The sequence below is a fragment of the Ixodes scapularis genome, unplaced genomic scaffold (genome assembly GCF_016920785.2).
Source record: "Ixodes scapularis isolate PalLabHiFi unplaced genomic scaffold, ASM1692078v2 PGA_scaffold13__105_contigs__length_92229423, whole genome shotgun sequence".
NCBI classification, from domain to species: Eukaryota; Metazoa; Arthropoda; class Arachnida; order Ixodida; family Ixodidae; genus Ixodes; species Ixodes scapularis.
The window spans coordinates 83,279,887-83,307,570 of NW_024609839.1; the positions used below are offsets into that span (position 1 = coordinate 83,279,887).

At 44.9% G+C, this 27,684-nt stretch overlaps 1 protein-coding gene across 1 annotated transcript in view; it reads right to left on the reverse strand.

Annotated features, from left to right (window-relative positions):
- The window catches only part of LOC115309522 (leucine-rich repeat and immunoglobulin-like domain-containing nogo receptor-interacting protein 3), a 109,154-nt gene that overhangs the window by 42,980 nt on the left and 38,490 nt on the right, over positions 1–27,684 (reverse strand). The window contains exon 2 of the mRNA XM_040220731.3: positions 8,337–8,449. The gene's annotated coding sequence lies outside the window, so the exon portion shown is untranslated. The remainder of the gene's footprint in view (positions 1–8,336; positions 8,450–27,684) is intronic.

Here is a 27,684-nt window from a genome sequence, read left to right on the forward strand (position 1 = left end):
AATGCTGAAGGTGCGAGTTGCCAAACTACCTGGCTGAATTTCAAGAACATCGTGATCGCGGTGGGGCAACGTATGTTTAGTATTTCTAAGTTGAAGAGAGGAAGTAAGTGTAGAGAAGTCTATGGCAGGGGACACATAGATACTGCCGCGCGGAAGCGCGTGCCAGTATCCATGGCAACCGGTGCTGGCGTCCCTACGTCACTTCCGCGTGGCGCCGCGTCGCTCGGGTCTGGTCGATACAGATAAAGCCGCGCCTGTGGCGCGCCTAGCGGCAAGCGGCGAGAGCCGCGCGGCGCCCACTTTCAGCGGTTTCGTATTTCATGCTTAAGTCGCTCACCCGATATTAAATACATGGTGCGGCCGTAAGGCCTATATAACACTTGGCGCGTCTTGCAAAATTCGAATTCAAAACGTACCTACCTGAAATGGGGCACGCGAACATAATTTCGCAAGAAGTTTTATGTGAATATTTTTTCAAGCTACAGCCAGGCGTGATATAATATTAGAAATAGAGCAAACCGGCGTCCTTGCGTTCCCTATATCCTATACCAGACGTTCGCCGTCTGCGGACTGATTTGCGAGCTTGCTCCCAGGGGGTCACTGTTCATGCATTCCGTTAAAAGTGTTACAGCGATTCATCGCCAGCCTTTGCTGTTGGTTTTCACCGTTCTTGCGTTCAGCAAGCCACCCGGGAGCGAGGTCATCAACCAGTGTGCAGACAACATATAGGCTGGAATAGCATATAGGAAATACACGGCCTCCGATTTTGCATTATTTTTAATACTTCACTACGTTAGAATCGAGCTTTAACAAAAATAGATATCACACTTCTCGCGAAACTATGTTCACGTGCACAATTTCAGGTGTGGACGTGAGGAATTCGAACTTTGCAAGGCGAGGCAAATGTGCTGGTCCTTACGGTCGCACCCTGCAGTTTTCTTGAGAGAAACCGGAGTCAACTTGTTTATTTTGGACAAAGCTTAAATAGTAGTAAGAACTTAGCTGACTTCACCTAGAATTAGAATCGCCCTTTTGCATAACGTATTGCGTTATGTACCATGCATAGTGATGTTTTTTTGTTTAAGTAATGTGTACATAATGAAGATTCGTATTAAAAGCGGAAATAAACAAACCATAAAAAAGTTATCCCCCTTAACACACTGGTAGAATACTGAGGTCGTGGGTTCGTATCCCGTTGTGGCCGGTCTAGAACTGTTTTTCTTCTCAGCTAACCCCTCTTTAGTACAGGTTTTCCTCGAAACTACGCTCTGCAACGTGCTCCGCAGCATTCAATTTAACAACAAAAAAATTGGGTTGTTTGTATGCTTATACAGCCTAGAACTTAGTCTGCCTCAGCGGGCAACTTGTCTCCCAGCAGTACATGAGCAATTTAGCCAGTGCAGTACGACCGGTAGCCTGGGGTATTTAACCTGCCTCACGCGGTAGTGATACACGACCGCACGCCGGTACGATGCTCATCCAGATCGAAAGGGGCGGGGTGTGGATCGAACCCAGGAACCATGGGTTCTGCAGCGCGAGCTTTCGCTCCACGTGCTCCAAGCTCTTTCCACAGGGAATGTTTTTCTTTCCCCTCGGTCACTTTATTTATTAAACCGCAATTGTGTTTTTTTTTCCTCTGTCATTTTACTTGCCGAGGTCACAAAGAAACGAACAGACAGCGACGTACAGACGTACCAGCATTATCGCGGACATAAAATATATATATATATATATATATATATATATATATATGCCATGCATTTTAAAAGACGAGACTCGAATGGCAACCCTGGAGCAAAAAGCTTGGAGCAAGATGCAGAGAAAATGGGATCGATGGAAGAGGCAGGGGACCATAAAATCCAAATGGCCACTACGTTTCCGACTGACAATACCTCAATCTTACTCAAACAACGCAGAATAAGCTAAAGATTAGAGTATATAGAGCTCGTAGAATTAAACGAACAAATATGCGAGGCGGTAACAAAATGAAACGAGGAAAACTGAGAAGTAGATTCGTCGTTGTAATGCGGGGACAAAACAAATATTAAAAAAAGACGTTTCGACGGCATTTTTGAGTCCTCCGGACAGCAGCCGTTCATTCGCGAAATGACGGGGGAAGCAAAAAAATAAACAAAACGATACAGACAAAGATATGCGAGGCCGAAGGCAAAGACGAGAGGGTGAAAATTTCGGCCTTTACTGCGAATGAATAACTCGCGGCAGTTTAGTATCCCGTGAACGGGAAAGAGAAGGAATCGTTTCCGACAGCCCATCTCGATTCCCAAGCTGCCATTCAGTAGCGCTGTAACGTGGCACCCTCTTTCGACCACTCGGAACGCTTTTCGGTGAGTGACTTCCTTTCTTTTTGCACTTCTGCACTGCGTGTATGCCTTCTTTTCTTTACTTTCTTCGTTTTAGTATACATATATAATGTTATACTCCCCACAGTTGTAACGAGCTGGCATTACGATATGTTGGCAGTGCTGGCGACACTTTCTTTGTTTCCTCCGGTTTTTCATATATATTATAAATAATTTGAAGCGACTTGCGACTTGAGCGAAGCGACTTGAGTGCTGCAGTTTTATCTTAGTACCGCACACGCCTTCTGTTATTTCAATATAGTTTCTTTCTTTAATGGCCAAACTTTATTGGTCGGCTCAGCCGCCCACATCTTGCTAGCGATATCTTCTTCTTTCTTTTTTTTCGTACCGTTCTTAATTTTATTCCGAGTTTGATTCCTAGCTGTCCGTTAACCACGTTTCTTTTTTTTTTTTGTTTTAATTTACTCAGCTCTTTTCTCGTCGGGTCTCTTTTGCGAAATTCTGTCGGAACTATCCATTCCGCGAAACGAATGGCGGGAGAATATGACTTGTCTTATTGCGCTGACTCCCAATACTTGTACTAAACAAAATAAAAAAGAACGAAGTCGACGACTTCAAATTTTGCTCATGATAATAATAAAAAAAAGAGCAGTCATTCTACCGCGACTCATTTTATTTTATGTTTTGACTAGCACCGAGGGAACAGTTTATCCTCGCGCGCCAGCACTTAATATCTTTTTCCTGCCTTCCCGACCGACGCTTTTTTTCCTTTTTTTTTTTATCGGTTTTAGTCTTCCGAACTTGGTTCTGTTTTCTTCCCGTTCGGTTATAAATATTGAGTTTCGTCAGATTCGCTTTAAGCGCCTGAGAATCTTAAAAATAAAAAAAAAGATAAATTACGTCTGAGTTCCCTTCCCCTTGTAGCTTGTAATGGAAGTTCGGGCACCTAAAGAAAACGGAGATCTGCGACGAAAATTTTGCTCCCACCTCGATGTGGATGTGAGTTCTTCCTCTTTCTTTGTGGTGTTTTTCTCCTTCATTAAAAAATCTTTACAAATTTCTGTGAACTTTGTACGCGAGTCGCGTAAGAAAAGGAATGATGCAACGAGTGTCTCTTTGAAATTAGCGCAACCGACGCTACCATCCGATGAGGCCAATCAGGCGGCAGCGAAAGTGCACCGTCACGGCACCCTTTCTACGTTTGCTGTCCACCGAACCCATCACGCGCAGTTGATAGTCTTAGGGAACTGTTTTCGCACATCCGGCTTCCCGGCTGTGGTGCGCGCACATCATCGCACATCGTCGTTTGTAACGCCCGGGTATCGGCCTGGATTCTCCCGGATGTCTGTACTTCGTAATATTGTGTTGTTTGTGAAGTCTTAGTTTTTCAGAAAGCGTAGAAAAGCGGTTCCATTTGTCCTCTCGCTTTAGAATCGCTTTGCCGTCCGCTTCGTCGTTGTCTACTTCTTCGTCTTCGTCAACGGCGTGAACCCACTGCCGTTCACGCGGTGGTTCGACTGCGGCCGCGGGAAAAACAACAACGCCACCACTCGAGCACTCTGGCTGCTCGGACGTCTCGATCAACTTAAAAACGAGTGTACATCTAGTTCAATGGCAAAAAGAACAGGAACATTCGAGGGATCATCGGCTCGGTGTAGAACCGCGGAACAGCATCAAATGTGTCGGTAAAGAACTGACCTTCGTTGTGCTCGGCCTTGTGCGTAACGTTTAAGCGACACTGAAGTAAGAAGAGCTAAATCGACTATCTCGGGGAGCGATAGTTTTCTGAAAGTCGTCTCCTTCTGGCTGACAGCTTGATTGACAAGGTATACAGATGAAATGCGATCAGACGCCTGCACACGAGGAAGAAACGGTCTACAGAAATGCCACGCTGGAAGCGCCGTGGCAACTCGCATCTGTCGAAAAGAAGCAACCATGCCAGGTACCTGAAAACTTTGGGTGGAGATGAGTTTTCGGGTACAGTTTATATTCATTCTTATTTTGGTTGCGCTAGCCCCGAACGCTAACAATCGCCTGACGCTGGAAGCTTTTCTTCTTCTGTCTCGGTTGTTGTCAATGCACCATGAATCGGTAATGCCAGCTAAAATCAAGTTGTGGCATAATAGACCGCCACAAGGTGGGTGAAGTTTGTTTGCTACATTTCTGGCGGTAAGTGTTGCACTTCTAAACTGCATCATGCGGAATTTTCACTTTTTTTAACAAATAAAGACTGCTTTCGAAAAACCTGTTTTAATTTGAGTGATGCATATCGGAAATCACTGCTCTTTTTTTCTTTTTTCTAACTGTTCTTAATTTTTGAAGCACAGTTATCCTTGAAACATGTCGCAATAACAGTTCTAATGACCAAAATACATCGAGCAAAAAGTGTATAAAAAAGGCCACCTTGAAGCAATGCGGAGGTCCCAAATGAAATAGACCAAACGATAGACTGTTATGGAGCGAGTGCTAAGGGAGATTCCCACGTACGGTAAACTTCGGCACGCCCTGCTATGTCTTGTGCCCTGTAATCTTGCACTCTTTAGCTAACGTACAATGGGATGGATTTAGCTTATGAAGCAAATCCTAAAACAAATAGAAAAACGCTCTTTTTACTGCCGCTCTGTTCGTCTCTGTTTACCTTTCTTAGCCACTCTTTTTCGGGGGATTCTTTCTTTCGGGAAGAGATGAAATTCGATGTATTTTTGCATGGTTCTCTTATTGTAAGACCCTGGCACACAACAGGTGAAGCCATCTATTGAAAACCGTGAGTAATACCCGTGCCACACGAGCGACCCGAATGCCATTTACAACGAATGACATTTGAACGATCGGCCAATCAGCGCGTGACGCTCCGGTCGTGGCGCATTCCTCGCGCGACAGATCGCGAGCCGATTCGTCGATCACACGAATGTCATTCGTTGTAAATGGCATTCGAGATGCCCGTGTGGCACGGGTATAAATATCCGGTTAAAAGCCTCGTGCTAGCCCAACAATTTCCATGCGCCGAGCGTTCACCGGGCATGGCACGGCCGTAAAACTGGGGAGAACTACATGTACCAGAATGCACCACGGCAGCGGTGCTGTCGCTCAACTCCCAGAGTAATTGGTCTATTCATGTTTCACAAGGAAGCGCGTTTGCTCACAGCAGTTGTAGGCACCTGCCAACGTTACTAGAACCACTCAGTTGGGAAACTGCCATAGAGACTGCTCTGAAAAAGTGGCAAAGATCTGTCCTCATGATCGAGGGGCTTTAAGCTAATGGCGACCACAACGCCGCCATTTCTCCCGCAGCGGCCACTCGAGGAACTGCACGTTTCATCTATATTGGCTTTAATCGCCCATTTTGGCGCCGAAACAGATACAGCGGAAGAGGTTACAGGGGTACCACCCTTGTCTCCCCAGCGGAAGCGCCGCGACTTTCCACCCAAGTTAAAATGCACCTAGGTCGGGACGCGCTACCTGCCAAGCACCACTGATGCATGGTTGTATAAAAACAATATTAATTGGGCCGCTATACCTTGCAAACTAAAGATTTTAAAAACATCACGCGTCCTTCATTTTGTACTAAACTCCAATAAATGTCATACAAAAAGAGTCTTTTCCGTTTGTTTTTACGCAAAAAACAGGCTTTCAAAAAGCTCGAGGTGACCATAGTACAGACAAACGAAAAAGAGTGGCGCTGTTGTCGCATTTAGCTCGGTCTCGGTGGACGCCAGCGGCCTAAGTTTCGACGGCGAGTTTCCCAACTGAGTGTTCTTTTAACGTTGGCACCTGCGTTTTGAGCGGAAAGGCGTCTTTCCGAAAACAAAGCTTCTACGCATCTTGACGATGATCATTATGCAATTATGGGAGCAAAGCCTGTGAACATGCTTCTAAATTTTATAATTGACGAAGCCTAATAAATATCCTGTATTGCTCGCATACTAATCACGAACATTCATCTACTATTCTCCGCCACTTAAAGCTACAATCTGTGTGACTGTGGTGCCTGCACAGCGTCTCCGACTGGTGTGTTTAGCGTCCTATCATTCTCACACATCAAAAGTGGTTCCGAGGGGTGGGCGATGGAAACGGTAACCTTCCGATTAATTATTCATGCTTCTATCTCGATTAAATTTTTAACTGGTTAATCGGTTCAACTTGAAACCGTCTAAATCGAAACAAAATAAGCGTTATTTTTGTGTTTTTCTTACTGACGTTCTCTTCATTTCCTAAACTTCCGACGAACACTACCCTGTTCGTCGGCGGACATCATTTATCGCGGTTAAGCAAGGGCTGGTTCCAATTCAAAGACCGCGTACAATTTACGAAAAGAAGATCTGGCTTTTCTTGGCTAGCATAGCAACACGCAAGAGCGTGGCATCCAGCGCGCAGGGGACGCTCCTCAAGGACATCAGGTTCCCTGAACGGGGAAATTCCCCAAGATTGACAAAAGGCTCCAGTCCGGATCTTTACTTTCACATTTCATAGCGTATCCAGTCAGAGGCATACCTGTGGGGGGTTAGGGCTTCTTCCCTCGCTCTTCTGGCGCCGACGGACGCCGACTCATTTTTATAATTCCTCGTTGAGGTTGGTACGACCATGATGCGACCTTTGTGAAGAGCTCTGTACTACCGACGTTGTGAATCCTCTCAAAGCCACTGACTTTTACATTTCCAGCCGCTCGTGTTGCCGCTCAATGGCGTTAGGACATGGTCCTCGAATGGTCAACGGAAAAGCTGGGGTGTGTCGCTGTAATTTTTTTTTTTCGTTGCTGACGCGACGAACGGTGGATTGCAATGGCGAGCGCAGTGCTTCTTCGGTTCTCTGACAGTTTGGCGAAAAAAAGTAATGCCTCCCCCGATTAAAACGTCTCACGAGCGTCTGTCTGTGGTGCGTCAATGAGGATTGTGAAGACGCAAGAAACTTCCCAACGTCAAAGAATACCAGAAAACTTCGATGCCTTCGCAACGAAAATAATAATCTGAGAGATTGTTTTTTATTAAATTGCAGATGGTTATTTAAAGCTGAAAATGTACACTGTGGCGTTTATCAATAAAAAGTATTAAAAAAAAAGTACTTTTTCCATTTGGCGATATTATGTCTGGAAATTGAGGCGACCGAATAATCCATTAGTTAATCGAATGAAAGGTGGAGATTAATCGGGTTAAAACTTTCAATCAACTTTACCCGAAGCGACAAAGAATGGCGTCACACAGAAGCCGGTGTGTCATGCTGTCGGATGTCGCGATCCTGGCGGTTGGTTGATAGAAATGCTGGCGAAAAGCAGGAGCGAACGCGAGTGTCGCTGTCGTCGCGGCGTCCCAACTTCTGGCTGTCGAAGCTTCCGTGGACTGTCAAGCTGGAGGGCGACCTGCAGCGGAACAGGCATCTGCCACATCCGGCACAGTTGCTGAAACGCCGCCAGGATCGCGACCGGCGACAGTGTGACACTGTTATGACGTCGCCTATCCGACGTCGAGGACTTTCTTGGACGCCAGTCCGAGACGCGTTCCAGGTACATAAGTGTGACGGCGGTGCCTCTTTGCAACCCAGTGCGCGTTCTCTCCGCCCTACGGGTTGAGAGGCAAACAAACATCCGTTTCGTAGTCAACGCCACCTGGGCGTCAAGTTCACAGACATTGTGGTACTAAAGGGGCTGTGGAGTACAGATAGCGTTCTGCATTCTCGAATAAATTAATTAAAATTGGATAAAAGCGGAAAACGCAGAAGCGTAAGAATAGACCGTCGCAGAAATCGTCTTGCACGCAGCGCCATCTTTGTCTACTCGGCCGGGAAACATGTTCTGCGCATGCGCAGCGGCCGTCTTCCGAGAAATGTCAGACTCCGCGCCTGGCAACCAGTGACTCACAGTTTTCGCCAGGGTGGTAAGAACCGTAGATGTGTCTCTAAAATACTAATGCGTTTTTTTTTTCTATGAATCATTGTTTTTACATTATGGCGTAGGTTACCATGCTTCGATATATCCCACCGTACATTTGGCGGTTGAAGAGGCGAAATGTTTTGCTGACTCACCTTCGATTGAAAGGGCGTGCAAGTGTCTCGCGCTGGCTGTCATCCGATCGTCGAGGACACGGGTCATGTACGAAGGATGTTCAACTCCGCTCCAGGCCTAGGTGCGATCCACCCTGGAAAGAAAACACGCAGAAAATAAGCAACTGATCCAGGATCGTCGCCCAAAGGCTATAGACCAAAAACAAGCCTGATTTTAGACGCGTCACGAATAATTTACTTGCGAATATTTCAAAGTCATCTCACATACTCTACAAAAGCTTGGGATATAGTTGATATAGTATGATATAGTTACCTCGTACCAATAATTAATTTACAAAAAGTCAAATTCGAATTATAACCCACTCACATTACACGTCAGACTCGAGCGTTTTATTTAATCAACTTTGCATTCTTAGATTTTCAGAAATAATAAAACACAAAATTGCAAAGAGTGTTCCATAGAACTGTAACCGATAACAACCCCTTTCCAATAACGATACTTCTAAAAGAAGCCCTTCTAACTTGGACTAATTTATCTGGGCATTTGAATCTTCCTTCATGTAATAACACACATGGAGAAATATTAATGAATTTCTGCATCACAAAACTAGGCAATTTCCTTTCTAATGATCTTCATTGTTCCCATAATTTTAGTCTAACCCTTTTAGTCACCTTCACCCTCATTACCAGTTTAACGAAATTAGTGTTGCTCCTAGGATGATTATATGTCGCGTATGTTTTGTTTCGTAGACTTTGATTTAGCTTCTTAATATTTTGTGTTGCTGATTCTATGCCTCAGATTTCTTATTTTTATTGAACCCAAACTAGCTACCTGGCTATGGGTCAATCTGCGTTTTCAGTAAAATGTATATGCATCTCACTAATAATGAACGAATTGGATTGAATCGAATTGAATACTAGAGCGAACAAAAATAAACAATATTTTAGTTTTCTTTTGTGTGTGTGGAGTGTTTAATGACGATGCCGAGAGATAAGTAAGAAAGATTAGATTAAAAATAAGGCGACAAGGACATAAAGATGAGGTTGTATAGTCACACAGAATTTAAGAAACGCAGGGAGAGATTTATTATGTTCACTCTTTCCGCTTCACAAGGTTTGCTCTTCGGCGTCCTTGCTGCTTCTTTTGGAGCACTCAACAATAAACATTATTATTATTATTATTAATATTATTATTATTAATACGCAAGTGACATATTGCGATTATCTACTCATGTCATCCTGCGTAGTGCAATAAGCATTCTGCAAATAAATTTTACGAGTCATGAACTGGTTTGAAGCCAATAAAATCAGAGTTAAGTATTTAGGAGTCATGCTTATTAATTAAGGTGATTTTCTTTTGGTTAGGAAAGTTTATGTTAAGTATTTAGGAGTCATGCTTATTAATTAAGGTGATTTTCTTTTGGTTAGGAAAGTTTATCTTTCCAAAGTTGCGTCGGCATTGTGTTTTTTTTAGCTTTCTACGTTTGGGTCGGCGGGGCCAGAGCGGCCGCGACGCGGGAGCGGTCCCCCCGCCGGTCGTTAAGAAGCGTCTCGGGTTTCGGGGGTCTGCTCGGACCGGGACCGAAAGAGCCCGCGCTGGAAGATGCTTGTGGCTTATAGCCGAATGTTCGTGTATGCAGAGGGTTTTGCCGCTTTGTATAAAATTGTCGCTTTTTGTCCGATGCAATAATTTAGCGGTTGGCGCCAGTCAGGCTGGGAAAATTGCAGAGAACAACTCTACAAGGAGTTTGGGTTTGGCGGTTGGGACGCTAAAATGACAGCTGGCCGACCATTGGAGAACAGTGTACCACGTGTGAGTGGCGGAATTTGAAGAGATTGGTCGGTTCCTGAGGGGAAAGGAGGCCCCTACGGGCCTACAAAAGGAGCGCGGAGAGGATTTTGAGGGATTCGGACTTTGGATTTGATGGAGAGAAATTGGGGACGGGGGTCGAGACTTTAGACGAGGCGGGATGGTCTCCCAAGTTGGGAATTGTAACTAGTGTGTAAATAAATGCACATAGTTCTCTGCAAGCAGTGAGTCGACCCGTCACTCAGCGACGTTCGTGCCACCACGCTCCAGACCATCGAAGCGGAACCTGCCTCCCACACCCACCGGGAGGAACAACAACTTTAACTATCAGTTTAAATGTGCAAAAAACAAAGTTTATTTTTTTCCCGCTATCTAGAAAAGCAGAACGATTAAGAGCCTGAATGTCCAACAAGTCCAAAGATTCAATGAGTGAAAAGATCCACTAGTGTATATTCAAGCTCGTTGGATAATGAGACACGTTTGAGCATTCAAGCCTGGTTGGATCTTCCGTCTCGTTGGACATTCGGACTCCTTGAACATTCAGTCTCAATCAGACATTCCATCTCGAGGGACGTTCAGTCACGGTGGACATTCCGGCCTTGTTGGATCCTCCGTCTCGTTGGATATTAAGACTCGTTGGACATTTCGTCTCGATGGATATTCCGTCTCGCCTGTCACGTAAATAATTGGATCTTTCGGGTCGTTGGATCTTCTGTCTCGATGGATATTCGGGGCGTAAGCGAAGCAATAGGACATAGCTTTTATAATACATTCCTCGTCTTGCATATATTTCAGCTGTACACACATTCCAAAGTTAAATATTTGGGAATTTTCTTTGACAGCGAGCTCTCGTGGAACACCGACTTAGATTTTCTGGCTAAAAGACTTCGCATCGTGTCTTTTATACCATACAAATACCTTCCTACCGATTTCCGCCAGAAAGACGGTCGTCAACACACTTGCGTACTGAGTGAGCTCTTCGCCATGGAATGACTATCTTTGCCAACTGCTCAACACTCTGGAAAACGAAAACTGACGCCATTCTGAGAAACATCGCGAAGCACTTTTCAAAGAATCACAACCAGATACCAGATGATGAACTGTTTTCTGTGGGCTTGCGGCGTTCTATACCTGTTTTTTATCGATGCGTCATCCTGAGAAATTATTGGTTTAGTCAATTTAAAAAAAAACCTCGGGTTATCCTGCGCTCTATAAGAAACAGTGAATGCCTCATAATTCCTCGTATATACATCAAATAAGGAAAGAGTGTACGTTCGTATTATATTTCAAACATATTAAACAAATTACCAGATCTTCTCGATCAAATTGACTCCCAGCGTGCCTTTCAAAACAAATGCCCGAAGCAAATGTGCTAGTAGCAGCCCACCGTAGGGTATTTGCCTCATGTACCAGTTTAAACTGTTCTAAAGTCGTACGGGAGCTGAATATTGTTCGTACGAAGGTGTCTGTGTGAGCATTAGTGTATACGTTCTATCTAAGTGTATGTTTATGTATATGTGTAGATCTAGGTGTGTACGCCTGTACGTGCTGTGGTGCCGTTTGGTGTTGCATGCATATGGGTGCATGTGTAGGCATTACTTTTGTTCGATAGCATAACTATAAGTAGTAATATTAATAATTTAGTTACGTGCGTATAATTGGTGAAGTCACCTCAAATTGTGTATACATTACACCGATCCACGCCTGGGACCAATCAGTTACTGAACTATATATATATTCCTGCATTGACACTTCTAAACACTGCTGGGCCTAATCACACAAGCCGACATTGGCTTTGATTGACCCGCCTCTTACAATGAGGAACAAAGAGGCAGAATAAACTATCATCATCATCATCATCATCGTTGGTCTATGCAGCAATTTCATTGGCTGCGGAGATAATAAATTATTCGGGAGTTGCCAGGCTCTGAGTTTCGTAAGTGGTTGGTAAAACTAGGCTCAAAATAGAACAAAAGACCTTAAAATTTATGTAAAAATAAATAAAACGATCTCAAAGTAAATATATTTCGAGAATCACGATCAAAGTATTTCAAATTCCAACGCTAAAATATTTTATTTTATTTTTTGTGACGCAATTTTTTTTAATATTTATGCTACGAGACATCACTATTATCATCACCAGTTACCAGTGCGGTCACTGAGAGCTTAAAAAGCGTAGCGCCGTAACTGATTATCCCCAGACAGCTTTTTAACCAACTCAAACTATGTGCGAGTAGGTTTCATAGCATTGAAATGAGGTAGCCAAGACGAGATTTTTGAGCGCGATATGTGCCCGCGTGTTCGAGCATCAGAGTGTGCGAATACGAGGACAGCTAGCACTGTTGTTGTTAGTGCACGCGGTGCCCTTGTACAGACGCGCGCCAACTCCTCATGGAACCGCATCGAAAGAGGGACTGCAATAGAGGGAAAGAAGGGAAGTAAAATCTGCCACAGACAGAGAGACGGCAAGGAAAAAAACGTACCACGTAATGCGACAAAGAAAAATAAAAAAAAAAGATACAGAGTGTATTAGAAGAGGGAGATGTAAGAAGCAATGATAGGGAAACGTCACATTAAACGTGGCAACACTTTTTCAAACCATTACGGGCAAAACGGAAGAATCGTGATGGAGAGACGCGTTCTAGCAAAAACGAAAAATGCAAAACAAAATGAACCGAAAAACGAAGCGAATAAACAACATCGCGTAAAAACTAAATACAAAAAAAGAAAACGGGAACCTAATTGGAAAAATAGGGCTCGCATAAGTAAGAGGCAGCCTAACTGTTAACGGGCTCGAAACGAGAAGGAATCATCGTAAAGAAAGGTGCCCCCCAGCGCATCTTCCGCGAACACCATTTCGCGGATGCGGGAATGCGGTACACGCCGTTTTCCATAATTGGAAGCGGACTACGACGAACGCTTTCTCCCGTCGGCCCCGGTTGCTAGCAAAAAATGTACAAAAAACATTCCTCGAAAACGTAAACAGAAAATCTTAAACACGCGTCGAAAAAAAAAAAAGCAAAAGAAGATATGCAGCGACTCCTCCAGAACTCATGGCGAATGATTGCAAAAGGAAGGAAAGGAAAATGGCGACCAAAAGGAATAAGAATCGTAATCCTAATGCGCCGCCGAACAGCAGAAGAGCTTAGGGAAGAAAAAACAAACCGCCAAGTTGCACGATCAGCGTCTCCTTTTTAGGTTGTTTCTTTTTTTCTTTATGGGAAAGCGTAAGCGGAGAGCGAGAGGCTTGAATGTGCGCGCGCACTCTTGGACTAGAGTTCACATCCGAGACGGACACCTGTATGTTTGGTATCAGCATGACTTGGCAAAGAGCGAACGCTACGGCTTCTTCTAGCCAATCAGAAAGACGGAGGCTAAGCACGAGACAGCCCTGTACGTAATTGATTCCTTGTAGTCAATTACGATTTATTGTAACTTTTTAACACTTGAATTACTTTTTTTTTTCGGTAAAGTTCGCCTCAATTCAATTAAACTTTTTTCTGCGTACCATTACAGGTCACAAATATATGTTTCCGAAAGAGCTAAACTATTGCGTTGAGTTTTTTACGTAAAAACTCGCCGTCTCCCGGTGCGTCACTCGTCTACGTAGCACCAAGTTTTTTTTTTTTTTTTTGTTTTGTTTTTTGAAACGTTTTTAACGGGCGCTCGCAACAGCGAAGCGCTTCGCTGCCTACAGGACTCGGAAGCGTCCGTCGAAGTTCTGCACAACCACGAACTGGTACGCTAAGTGTTCGTGCGCCGCAACACCGCTCTTCCCTCCAGAGCGTCCGTCCAGAAAGTCTTCAGCGTCGCGGAAGATATCTTCACCGGGAAACGTGGGAAGATGACTGACGAGAACATCGAACGACAACGGCTGTTGAAGCTGTGAGTGACAAAAAGAAACCAAATGTAACCACTTTGAACATATGTGCGCATTTTAGAGTGCAGCTCTTGGGCACCCGTTTCCGGCTTGAGCGGCGTCGGCGTCGCCGTCGCCGTCGGCGTAACCGCACGGTGCATTATGGAACGTCTTCCATGATGACGTCACACGTGACGTCACCTGGGACGTCACGTGTAAAGGTCACCACTGACGTCATAAATGACGTCACGAGGGTCACTGCCCGTTGAATTATGGGTATATTTCCGCGCTAAATTTAGCGGGAAATTTTCCCCTAAATGGGAGGCGAGCAGGAGAGGAGGAGGGGAGAGTACGGATGAGGAGGAGGGGCATACCCTCCTCTCCGTACCTTTCCCTCCTCCTCAAGAGCTGCGCTCTAATTCGGCGTTACAGGGGATTGTAAACGTCTTTCATTTTTTCTGATTTCGTGATAAGAAGCTTAAAAAAGAAACGCGAGAAGCCCCACTCGTCGCATTCCTCCTGCTAGAAAAATTAGAGCGTCAGTCAAAAATTTCTACAAAAGCGGCATCTTCTGTATCCCGCAGGTGTCTTTGAAGTTTGAGAGCGAAACTACTGAGATAGGGTCCCGTGTCTGTTTCCCGCCCGCTTAGTGGCTCACCGGTAGCGTAGCCTCGTCGTTTGCGATTTTTCGTGCAAATACTTTCATATAACGACGTCCGGCGACGCGCACTACATTCCTTATTCAAAACCGTCATAACGACCACTTTAAAAATTAAAAATAAAATATAGAGGAAAAGAAGTACCGAAACAAAACTACACAAAAATGCAAGAAATGTAAGCTCGACGAAAACCGAACAACGGACACGAAAAATATAAATAAATTGCAAGAGTTCTTGAACTAATGTTGGTTGCTATACAAGGGGTTCGTCGTAATGGTCGTTATAAGCGCGAGCGGTGAAGAAGGAGGGTGAGGTTATCCCGCTCTATGGCACGTACGTTCACCATTGAAGCTTTGAGTGTTTTTTTCGTCGCAAAAACTACGCCTCCACGAACGCTAATTCTCCGTCCAAATCTGTAGCGCTAGCGGTTCCGACTCAGATGCCAAAGTTTCATAACTAATCGTTATCTTATCAAAAAGTTATAACTTATTAAGAATTCTCTGAAAATTTCGAAGAAAAAAAAGGGCCTGTTTTTGCCCGTTTTCCGTAGCTGGCGCCATTCCGCTCTATGGGACCGTTCAGCTGGGCCAGGAGGCGCGCTGGAGCGATACCAGTGGCGCCGCGCCGTGGCCCAAATTCGCCCTACTTAGCCGTTCGCTCGTGTTCTCACGCTGCCAGTTGCAATGGCGGGCACCGCGTTGAAGCTTTCTGTCCGTTAAAAAACTGTGATAATTTTTTAGGGAGGCGAACCTCCGCAGAGAAAGGTTCCCTCTGTGTCAGGTCTCCAGGGTGGAGCAAATAATCCAGGCATAGGAATATTTGTCGTTTGCGAAGTGTCTCTCGCAAGTGCAAGACAGGGTCGACTGTAACATCCGCCTCGAGATACATGCTCTTTTTCTTTATGGTTTCGCTAGCTCTTCAAAGTCAGGGCTATTCGGACAAAGATGAGGATGCAATATTGTTTAAATTGTCGTTAAGCGCACAGCTGCGCTGTCGCATACACACCTTGAACTCAGCTCAGTTCTCGGAGTTACCGGCTGATAGAAGCATGCCGGGCCTGTTCTAATTCGTCCGAATGAAGTCAATGACACGGCACGTACAGCCTGATCACAACACTGGGTCAAGTTCTAATAAAAAAAATCAAAACGGTACGTCAATAAGGCCTCCGCTTTTATTTTGAGCGGGTCCAACAAAAATATATATATATGTTACTATACGCCGGAACACCTTGCTGTGTTTGCGCGAATCTGTCGCTGCCGTGAAAGCGGTAAAAGCGCAATTCATGTACGTGCGTCAGTAACCCACTTTTAATTTTATTAGTGAAGAGAGGGATCTTCAATAGACTTGCTTCTGCGTTGTAAAGCGTCCCCCTTTTTTTAAACTTATTTTTATGTGACCGCAGAATGATAATTTTGAACACTGTTCCGGTTCACAACAAATAAAACATTTTGCGTCACTATTTGTTTTGTTTGCTGTTTAGGTACAATTAAACTTGATACATCTTGAGTATGTATGCCAGGAGAGGATCGTCAATATTCCTTCACTCTCTCTCTGCAAGAAAAGTTCACTTAATTTTAAACTTCAGTCATGATTGCTTAGTTACTGGCCTTTGTGACGTGCCCTGTCCTCGTCCTCTTTATTTTGCTTTCATTGTATACATCTAACATCACCAACACACTCTTATTAGTTGACCGAGGAATGTCCGGGTTCGATGTTTTAGATGTTTTAGAGTTACTTGGAAAGTAATTATGCCTGTTGTAGGTTAACTACATCATTTCAATATTATAAAAGTATAAAAATAATATAAGAGTACGGCCGTCAGTGTAAATCTCTTTTCAACTATGCGCTCAAGTCACTCAGTGCTCAATACGGGCTATGATTATCTGCCTCATTGGCCCTCATGTCTTTCGCTGCTTACTCGCCTTGTCTTGTAAGCATCAGGGAACAAACTTTATAGAAATTACTGTGAGAGCGCAGGTGAGCCGGTGCGTGTATTAACAATTTGGATGAATTGCCCGAGACTGGGGCGAAAAAAACTAAAAATATCAACCATGTATGAGAGATACCTCTTTCTGTCCACGGTTGATGTTTCTAGCTTCCACGACCCAGCCTCCACTAATCTATCAAAATGAAAAACTGGCTAGTAAGCAAGGTGAACTGGGTTCTCAAATTTAAACTTGTTTAAAAACTAGTAACTGCATAATCGGGTTTATCTTGTCGACACCCACTGAGAACCATCCTAGCTATTATATTAGGAACATCTAACATCGCCAACACGCTCAAATTGGTCGACCTAAGGATGTTCTAGTGTCTAATTTTGTGACGCCCTTAGGAAGTAATGATGCCTGTTGCAGGCTAACTACATCATTTTAATATTATATAGAAAAACTAGAATACAGCCGTCAATTTCTTTTCAATTATGCGTTCAAGTCAGTACGCAATAGGGGCTAAGATTATCTGCCTAATTTTTCCCCAAGTCTGTTGCCACTTACCCACTTTCTCTTGTTAACATCGGGGAACAAAATGGGCGGGTAAGCAAAGTGAGCTTAATTCTCAAATTTAAAGTATTTTATAAAAAAAATAATAACTGCATACTCGGGTTTCGTTTGTAGGCAGCCATGTGGAACCATCGTAGTTATTACATTAGGGACTTATCGTAGAACGTCAGTGTCAAATTGCGGGCCCCACGTACGGGCGCCAGCTCATACCGCCCCGAAGCAACGCAAATCCCCTGCATGCTCTCGTGTGTGACCTACGAAAAGTCCCTATTAATGTGACAAGCAAGCGTGGCTGCATTACTGAATCACGCGACAAGATAGAGAAACAATAATTAAACCTGTCCTCCGCACAGCTGGCGATTCATGCTTCTCGCGACCTTTCATGAATCACCGTCCCAGGAACAAAACAAAACTTTTCGGGAGGCGGATACCTTTCTGCTTAATACGATGCTGTGACATTTGGGTAACTTTTGCATACGGTACGTTACCTTACGAAGCGCGAGGCCAGCCCGACAGGCGCACCAGCCTCCCGCGTCGTCTGCTCCTCGTATTTCTAACAAGTATCGGCGCGCCTCGCCAGGGGGAGGCGTGGCGCTGCGTATGCGCGGCGAAACTTCAGCCGCACAGCCCTATGTATTCGAGAGACCGGTCGGCGCCATTTTCCCACTGGAAAGTTTTCTCATCGAAAACTCGGCGATTGGACCCGAGCACGATGCCGAGCGTCCTTAAGACGCGTTCATTGGACACGACGCCCAGCCGAGCACTGACGCAGCACTCGTATCCAATAATACTCCTCTGTCGTGACGCCGAAATTCGAGTCCACGGGCTTTGATTGTTCACCTCAAAAAACCATGGTAAAAAAAGTCCGGCTCCTCGCGAAAAGTAATTTCTCCTTCACGCGACGCATTAAGGTATATGTCGTCGCGTCCTATATTAGCTTTATGACACTTTATCGAGAAGTACACTTCATAAACGCTGAAAGCGTTGTTTCTTCCTTCAACGAGCAAATCTAGCAAGAAATACTTCGCGCACCGGATAAACAAAAGGCAAAACTTCCCTTGTTTGTTTGTTTTTTGTTGTTTTTTTATATAACGAGTAAAGGTGGTGTTGCATGAACGCGCGTTCGAGATGGCGAGGCAACAACCGATAACAACAATCGGGAAGCAATCGCGAAGCGATTAGTAATGACGCCATTGTTAACCATGTCTACCGCTCTCTCGGGGTTGCCAGTCGACTTACTAATGACAGCTGAAACCAGCCGGCGAGGCCATCCAATTTATCACTATGAGCGGGAATCGGCGGCCAAGACATCATTTCGATAACCTCGGCACGCGGACGCCAGCCAAATGCGCAAAAACGACACCGAGCTTCTTCTTCTTTGCCGAAGCGGCACGAAAACAGAAACACATCGATACGAAACTAGCGGACCGAGGAGCACTTCTCCAATGCAGCGAATTACATACATTAGGCACAACGTTTCTTAATGGTGGCGCCCGGCTGGGCGCAAACAACGTTCCGCAGTTGTCGCTCTGGTTCCGACCGATCAGCGACGAGATGGAGGGACCAACCATCTGGTTGTAGAAAGAAAAAAAAAATGTTTTCTTCGACGATCGGAGACGGTAATTTTGGGAGGGAATACGCAGGTTTTCTTTTTCCTTGGCGCATTTAATGACACGCATAATGCCACCGAGTCTTTCTTTTCGTTTAACTTTCAACAAAAGCGGGACGGTCACACAAATAGCGACGCGCAGGCGCTCTTCGGGACCAATATCCCATGCTCTTTGTCCCAAAGTTAAATCAAACATGCTCTTTGTTTCAAAGCTAATACCCGTGCCACACGGGCAACTCGAGTGCCATTTACAACGAATGACATTTGAACAATCGGTCAATCAGCGCGCGACACTCCGAGCGTGGAGCGTAACATGCGCGACAGATCAAGAGCCGATTCGTCGATCACACGAGCGTCATTCGTTGTAAATGGCATTCGAGTTGCCCGTGTGGCACAGGTATAAATCAAGGTGAGCGTCAGTAAAAATTAAATTGCGACTAATACATTTTAAAGCAAAATAGCTCGCCACATGATAAAATGCAACGGCGCTACCCACAGCGATCCAGCACAAATCTAAACTTGGAACTACAAAAGAAAATAATCCAAAACTCGAGCGCAAGGAAAAATATTTCGACCAAGATGTCATCAGGCAAAGTGGACGCAGGCCGTGATGCTGAACGTCCAGGAATTGCGTTGCGCTCTTCAACCATGAAACTCTTTGAACTTTTAGTAAAAACGTTAGAAAATGCAAAAAAAAAAGAAGAAAAAAACAGTACAAGCGGAAAATACGAACGACGTGGACAGGTGACGTACGTATAGGTAGAGTGTGTACATATGAGCGTTTGGATGACCTCGCAATAAATCAGTTCAAATTCAGCGCCTGTCCACGTCGTTTGTGTTTTTATCTACTTGCTCTTTGGTGCTTCTAACCCTTTGCCATTATGAGACAACTAGCGCGAACCAAAGTTTTATTCGAAACTAAGCCGTTCGAGACCAAAACTTGCAACTAACAAAAAAAAAAAAAAAAAAAAAAAAAACGAGGTCGGGCGCGTGCCATGACGCTTTGCCCGAGGCGCTGCACCCAGAAGGAGTTCACGCTCCGCCAATTCCAGTCAACTCGCACCCTGAGCCCCCCAACACTGTCAAAACAAACGACCCATAGTCCGACTTCTTCTTCCCTTTCCCCTGTTTTTGTTCGACCTTTCATCTCCTCTCCCGAAGCCACAGTCTTTCAGACTCGACCGACAGGCGCATTGATCGTGGAGACGACAACCGACCTGACCAGCAGGGCTGACCTTCTCCACTGGTTGATCCCTGGCAGACAGCGGAGGCCGAGGCTAGCCCAAGTCACCTTTCTATACTCTCGACACCCAATTGGTTGCAGAAAAAGCCATTCCCAAGACGCCGCTGGAAGTGTTCTCCGTGCAAGGTGCCTGAATTCGACGCCGTTTCACGATGGCAACGAAGCGTTTCCCCAGAAGGCTCACACGACATGCGCAAATGCAAAGTCCGAAGGGAGTAAAAGCTAGACGCTCACACGATATAATTCATTACCACGACCATAAAGGTATACCTTTCACTAAGGGACCCTTAGGGTCGGCGGATACTCGGTTATCGATCCTTCGCGCGCGGAATGTGCTCAACCATATATCCTCCTCTGTACTCACAAAGCCTGGCAGTTCGACGATGGAGCCATGGAGTCCCCGGTTGCAGATTTGGAGAGTCGAGCTCGCACCCCCCACTAACTCCACTAATTCAAACACAAACTCTAACTGACCACTAACCCCACTAAACACTTGACTTAGCGCTAAAGGTTTAGTACTTCTAGCGCTAAACCAACAGCGTTTCGCGTAGCGACACAATGACGAGCCATTTGCGATACATTTCTTTGTCCGACCAGTGTCTACAAGGAAGAAACACGCCTCAGAAAACGTCTGGAGATTCTCCTTTGTATGTGCGGTGCGACCGGGGCTTCAGACTGCCCGTGTGAATAACAAACAGACCGAGTTAAGGGCTATCAACGACAGGCGTTTTTCTGCAGCCACGGCATTTGCTGTACCAGAGGAGGTTATCATCCGTTTCCTGTCAGCTTTGGAACTCTTTCCTTTCTTTTCTTTGGTGGGAGAGCTACTCCGCTTCCGTTCTTGGACAGCAAACGACCAGGGACATAGAGAGTCGACAGCTCAGTTTTCTGCGACGCTACTGTAGTCTGGTGCAAAGCACGCTCGGTATAAAGAGCTCCGCCTCCGGAACCCTCTAGTTGCCTTTCGTCGTGCTTCGGCTGCGATGTTATTGAAGGCAGAACAACTTCAGTTAGAGGCAAAACTTCTACTGCACATTTCATGTTGTAACATTAGTTAGGATGACATCGGCAACGAACGCAGGGTTAGTCGGACCCCAGAAGCGAATAGAGGGGTTCACCGTGGTCGTTAACATTTTAGAAAAGGGCACGTAATACAGAAAAAGGGCATAGCTTTTAAGTAGAGAGGGAGAGTTACAACATGGCGGAAAACTTGCCCAACCTTTTACCTCGGTCCAAATTTCCCGGGCACTAGCTGGATTTAACGAGGCTTTTGAACAGAGTTTGTGAACCCAAGCAGCAAATATTCGGTAAAGTGAAGAAGACTAAGAGCGTTAGGACATTGCTTAAGCCTATTTCAAGAAATTTCGTGACGCGTGTTTGAGCTTAAGTTTCTTTTTATACGCGGTAAGGCATTCACCGGTGGTTCTTTTTGAAAGCATTTAATAGAATGTGCCTAAGAGTAAGAAAAATATCGGAAGAGCAATTTAAGAGAGCTTTCTGTAGAGACACATCATGAACCTTTAATTTCTATTATAAGACAAAAAAACTTGTCAACAAAATCTGAATGACAATTTAGAAAGCAAACAAGACGCTGCATCTGCCGCTCCCCTTTTAGACAGTGCGCCATCAAAAACTGCACCTCCTCGCAAAAAAAATGTTTTAAATATTACTGTATGCATTTATCAAACTTTTTGTTTTCCTTCTGGTAGTGTCTATTATGCGAAGACTAAAGAACACAAAATATATTTAATCGATTGCAAATCAGGAATGAAGGTTGAAACAGGCGGAATTAAAATATCTAAAGACGTTAAAGTGGATCACCCGAAATTATACCAACAGCCTTTGTATTCCGATCCCAGATCAACAGAGACACAATGGTAAGAAAAGTTCTCATCACCAATTTGTCGCACATTCTAATTTTCAATATATTTTTTATTATTTTTATGCGACTATTTACGTTGTCATTTGATTTCCCCATTCACCGGAAAAGGTGCAAGCACGTGGACGACACCATCCAAGCGTAAGAATAGAAGAAAGATTGAACCAGTTTTAAGAAGTTTGCAAAAACATCCATAACACCCGCTGAAATATGCATTTTGGCTAGTCGCGTACACGCCCTGGACCCGGAGCATCGTCACTCCAGTACCACCGCTACCATGAACCGGTTTGCTAGTGAAGGCGGGCATTTTTACCCGGCTGTTAAAACAGCCGTAAGAGAGCCCCACGGAGCAGGTCACGTGACCTGCTCCGTGGGGCAAGAAACTAAAGATATCGGCGTTCCGGGCAAATGGCTGCCTAAGTTCGTCCTCATTTCGATTAATCGAGTCGCGCCAAAGAGGGTGAAAAGGGGCTCAAAATGTTGGTGAAATGAACCGTACTCGTGTACTAGACAGGTATTTTTTTTCCTCCGAAAAGTCGTGTCAAGCTAGAATGAAAAAGAAATACGACAGGCAAAGTTTAAGTCTGCTGAACGGGTTTCGCTGGAACACTAGGTATAGTTCTAACGTTAGGTCATTCATCGCTACGAAACCGGTCGCGTGACCTTAAAATCCTTCTTGCAACTACTTTAACCGCGGAGAGAGAAAGCCGCATACATCAGCAAACCGGCAGTCTTCAAGTGCGTCAAATGTGCCCCGCTAAAACGCCCGTTCAGTGCCTGACTAACGTGAAAAGTATGAATAAGCGGCCTTGGCGAACATTTAACCTCGCAGTCATGAACGTTAAAGTGTGTCGTTATTGCCTCTTCTAAGCTTCTTTCGCCACCATTTTTTGTTCTGCCTATTCACGACTAAGGGGCTCAAGGACCGGAGCCCACTTTCAATAAGCCGACTTCTCTAAAAAAAAAAAAAAAAAAAAAAATATTTTATGGTTCTATTTTTACGCACTACTCCTCTTCTTGAGCTCAGGCAGTTTCAAAGGGCAACATCTGAGAAGCTGAAGAGAGTCCGCCGAAGCTGCCTTCGAGACTAAAGTTTCTTATCCGACGGGAGTGGATAGCAACAGGCCGTGCCTCGCTGGCATCGGCGCAAAATCGATGGAAACTTGGGAGTGTCACCTCTTGGCTGCAACGCCCCCAGAGAAAGGCTGCCTGCCCTTTCAGCACGACATGATAAAGAAATGGAACACGGCCCCTTTTTTTTCCCAATGAGCCCCTGGAATGACACAATGCGCCTTTTAAATTTTCGCGTCGCCACCTTCAAGTTTCAACACGGCCTCAGGTGCTCCGATGCGGCGTCTGCGGTGTGTCGAAAACATAGATAAACTCTTAAGGACATTCGGTTATCGCGAGCTGTTCTTTTTCGACGCAGCACAATCCAGTACAGCTTAAAGGGATGCTCAACCAAACATTTCAGTGTCTATATTAAGCGGCGCACTATCTTTCCATGAGTCAGCAGCCGACGGTGTGCTGGAGCACACGCAACGAAATTGACGTCATCATATCCCCCTTCGCGCGTAATAAGCTCGAATGGGAAATATGATGACGTCAATTTCGTTGCGTGTGCTCGCGCACACCGTCGGCTGATGACTCATGGAAACATAGTGCGCCGCTTATATAGACACTGAAATGTTTCGTTCAGCATGCCTTTAAGAAAGGCAGGGAGGGACGTTCACGCTCTTTGCATCACGATTGACCCTTCGGCGTTTGTATCGACCAATGCCGCAATCTAATTGGCCGCACAGGGATGATGAGACACACGGAGCTCGCCAGGCCCTGAATTTCTTAAACTGTCAGTGACAATAGAAGACGCGGCTTGTGAATTAGCTCTAGGAGAATATGAAGGAGAGCGGCACACACCATGGCATACACTTGGCGGTTCCGACGAGGCTTTGCGTCGGCGGTTCGAGAGCCTACGCTTTCTTGTGTAACTTTAGCTGGCAGTGTTCGAAGAGTGGCGTCGGCCATTGCTGGATTCGGACTCTGCGTTCGCTCGTCCGTCCATTCAGTAGACGCTTCGTTGCCACGGTGACGCTGACCATAGCAGACGGACTTTAGCGCGCGGAAGGACACGGTGTTGCGGCGAAATCAGCTGCGCGTAATTGGGTTCATTCGCTCTGCTTTTCATTGGGCCAGTCGCGAACAAAGAGAGCTCGAAATTAGAGCCTAAACCAAGTTGCTGACTTTCTTCCCGCCTACTTTATTGACAAATCTCACACAAACGGCAGTTTCTTATTTTTTTTTTTTTTTTGCCAATCCAGCGATTGGGTTGTTTTTCAAGTGTCAAACTGCCGTCACTTCTCATATAGTGGCAATGCGAGCGACGCTATCCGTTTGTCACACGCGTCAGCATGCTTCTGTAGAGTGCGCGACATTCGAAAACAATAATCGCTTTATGGCCACTTTAAAATCGCACAAAAATAATGTCACTGCGGTGCTATAAACAGTAAACACAAACACAAGCGTGTAGCGGTAACAAAACTAGAAAGCACAAAAATTATAAAAAGACTGAAACGAACAACGAAAGCAAATGATAAAGAAGAGAAGAAAAGAAAAAAGAGATTGAAGAAAACCGATGAACGAACAAAAAGAATCGTGATAAGACGCGCTGTGCCGCATTTCCAGCCTCAACGTTAGCGGCGCCCCATCAAAAATTCTGACTCAATTTCCGTTTCGAAGCGCGAGCGTTGCGGCCTTTCCCGAGATGCCGACGTAGAAACGTGCTTTCATCGCTCAAAGATCCTTTCGGGAAGACCACAACGTCTCCTCCGCCTTTCTCGCCGGAAGAAAACAAAAAAAAAATTAAAAAATAAAAGGGTGGGAGGAAAAAGAGAGAAAGGACACGTGGTCCGCCCACGTTGTTGTTTCCCAATTTATTTTCAGTCCGTTGATCTTGACGTTTCTTTATTTTGGTATATGGTTCTTCAAGCCCTCAAGGAACTCCAAAAGACGGACGATTCCCCCGGAGCGAAAATCAAGAACGATCCATTTTTTTTTCTCTGTTCTCCACTCCCCGATTCTACATAGTATACACTGTATGCACCAACGGTACGCGGTGATAAGGTGGCGCTTTTACGAAGCAGACCTCGTGTTCGAGTCAGACCTTGAACGGCAAGATATGTCGCCATATATAATAATATAATAATAATAATGTTTATTTTCCACCATAAGATGGTGGCGATCAGGGAAAAAAGCTGTCAGGTACAGCTTGACGGGTCCCTGACCGCCTACAGAAAGCAGCAACAGAGCCGGAAAAAACGATATTCAAGAGGAGAAAAAAAAATTGTACAGTGATTGTCGCTATATATGAGCGGAACATCCCCGTATGAAGAAATATAAAAAAAATTTCGGCGCACGGACCATCCATCCTTTTTAACGTGTAAACAAACTCCACGGACACCACGGAGATTTGGGGGTTTTGTTTCCACAGGTAACGAGGACCCGCGTCCAGTCACCGTTTCGATGTACCTGATCTTTTGAGCAGTACAAGCTTACGTGTGCCAGCTAAACATACGCGACTCTGCGATACGTTTTATCATGACAAGCAGATGGAAGGGTCACCGATGCATAGAATTCAACTTGCTTTTAATAGCCTTATGCAGCATGATTTCATTTCCATGCCTTATTGAACTTTGAATACCGAGTTGCGTCTGTAATTTGTTTTATTATGAGTGATGTGGTCACTCCTGTATTTCACGACTTTGCATGTTCAACTCATTATGACTTTTATGTGCACGAATATTAAAGCCCTCACGCTGTTTTGGGCACTCAATAAACACCAATAACGATACCCATACCAGTACCGAGAGAGTTTACACTCTCAGAAATGCCTGCGCGTCTACTTACCCGCAAAACACCCAATGAGCCAATCATTGCGATCTAGTAAATCAGTTCAGCGAATGATGAGGCGGAACATTCGTTTAGACTTAAAAATGAAGCCTGCGCTGTGGCATTACGCAATGCAAAGCGCGACAAAATACCGAGAAAGCTAAGTAGCTGACCGGAAATGGTGTTCACATGGATGATGCTTAGCTTTTCACCACGTCGTGTACATTAAAAAAAATTACTTTGGTGTATTCTAAGAGGAGATCATTGTAAAACCAGGAAAGAATACTGACCTTTACGAAGACGAGTTAAATTCTGACGAAAAGGTGGCGCTCCTATATTTCCGCTAAAATATAAACCTCCAAAATTCGCTTTATAAAAAATAAATATAAAATGCGTGGAGGCCGCTTTGATAATTTGCGATTTTGTTTTTGATGAAGGCAAACAGTCACTTGAATTTTCATTATCGTTTCGATAAATTCTCGGGAAGACCATTTAAATTATCGTCTCTTCTTTTGGGAAAAAATCAAAAAAGCGTTTTTTGACATCCCGGAATGACTAAAGTTCGCTCGGGAGTTACAACTTTAGAAAACAAGGTAGCAACAAAAAAGCTGCACTAGCAATTTTTGTATCAACGTGTAGTCAAAAGCACAGATTGCTCAAAAAAAGGGCGGTATGTGAAGAATGAAGTTCGCGTATAACAGATGACAAAAACTGCCGGAAGAATCCAGATTTCTTTCGACAATTCCAAAAATCAACGCAAAAAAAAGCGAATATTTCCTCCGAGCTACCGACTACTATGAACCCAAACTTTATCTCTGACAACACAAGGAATACCAAAGCCCGATCTTTTATACAATAGGACGTAGTGCTCTTACAATCGTAATTTGATGGAACGTGCCCCGATTTTCTACTGAGGGCCACCCCCCTTCAGAATATCCGAACGTCGGTTTGCGCACGCGGCATTAGAGAATTTTAGGAAACCGTTTGAGGGAACCGTTAGGGAATCGTTTTAGGGAACCGTTTTTTGCACAATCCGATACGGTACAATGGGCCCTCCGGTACGCATCGCGCATGTGTGAGTCTTCTGCGGTTAGCGCATGCGCAGTTCGAACCGGAGGGTACCGTACGTATTAGATGTGCAAAAACGGTTCCCTAAAGCGGTTCCCTAACGGTTCCCTAAAACGGTTCCCTAAAACTTTCTCGCGTCAAACGCCTCGTCCTGTCGAACGAACAGGTAAAAAAAAGAACACGATCGATTCGATCGTGTTCTTATAGTCCATCTGTTATAAGTATGGCTTATAACAGATGGAATATAAGCGGAAAGCTCTGTCGCAATACCGGAGGCACGAACTGAGGACGTCGGCTTCAGCTGGATTACCTCCCTAATAACAACAATGGTGATATATGAAAGGGAAGGGTGTCCTCGCGCGCGCGCCTCTTGTTGATTTAGTGATCATTGTTAGTTTATTTTCTCACTCGGTGCCTGCGCCCAAGTGTGTATCCGCTATGGGGTGTTTCTCTATCTATAAGACTGCGGACGGCGAACGCGTGCGGCCATCTTGGTGCACCCAGAATCCTCCCCCCCCCCCCCCCCCCCCCGTTTCTGTTTATGTAATACGGAAGGATCGTAAGTTAACCCTCCTCCTACGATACCTCTTCCTATCTTTCCTCCCGATTTCTTTCTCTTTACTTCTATCTTTCTCTCTCTCTCTCTCCTCCGTCCCTGCACCCGAGCACCATAAATTCCCAAAAGTTGTTCATTTTCCGCGACTGGCTGCTCCAAAAATTCGCAGTTAATTCTGCAGATAACAAAACCTAAAAAGCATGCCTGTTTTGACGTTAAAAATGTGCCCTCTAACTGGAAGTTGTTTCCTTTTTTTTTACGAAGAGCCCGCGAAATGCAGCAAAGATAGGAGCTGCCAAACAT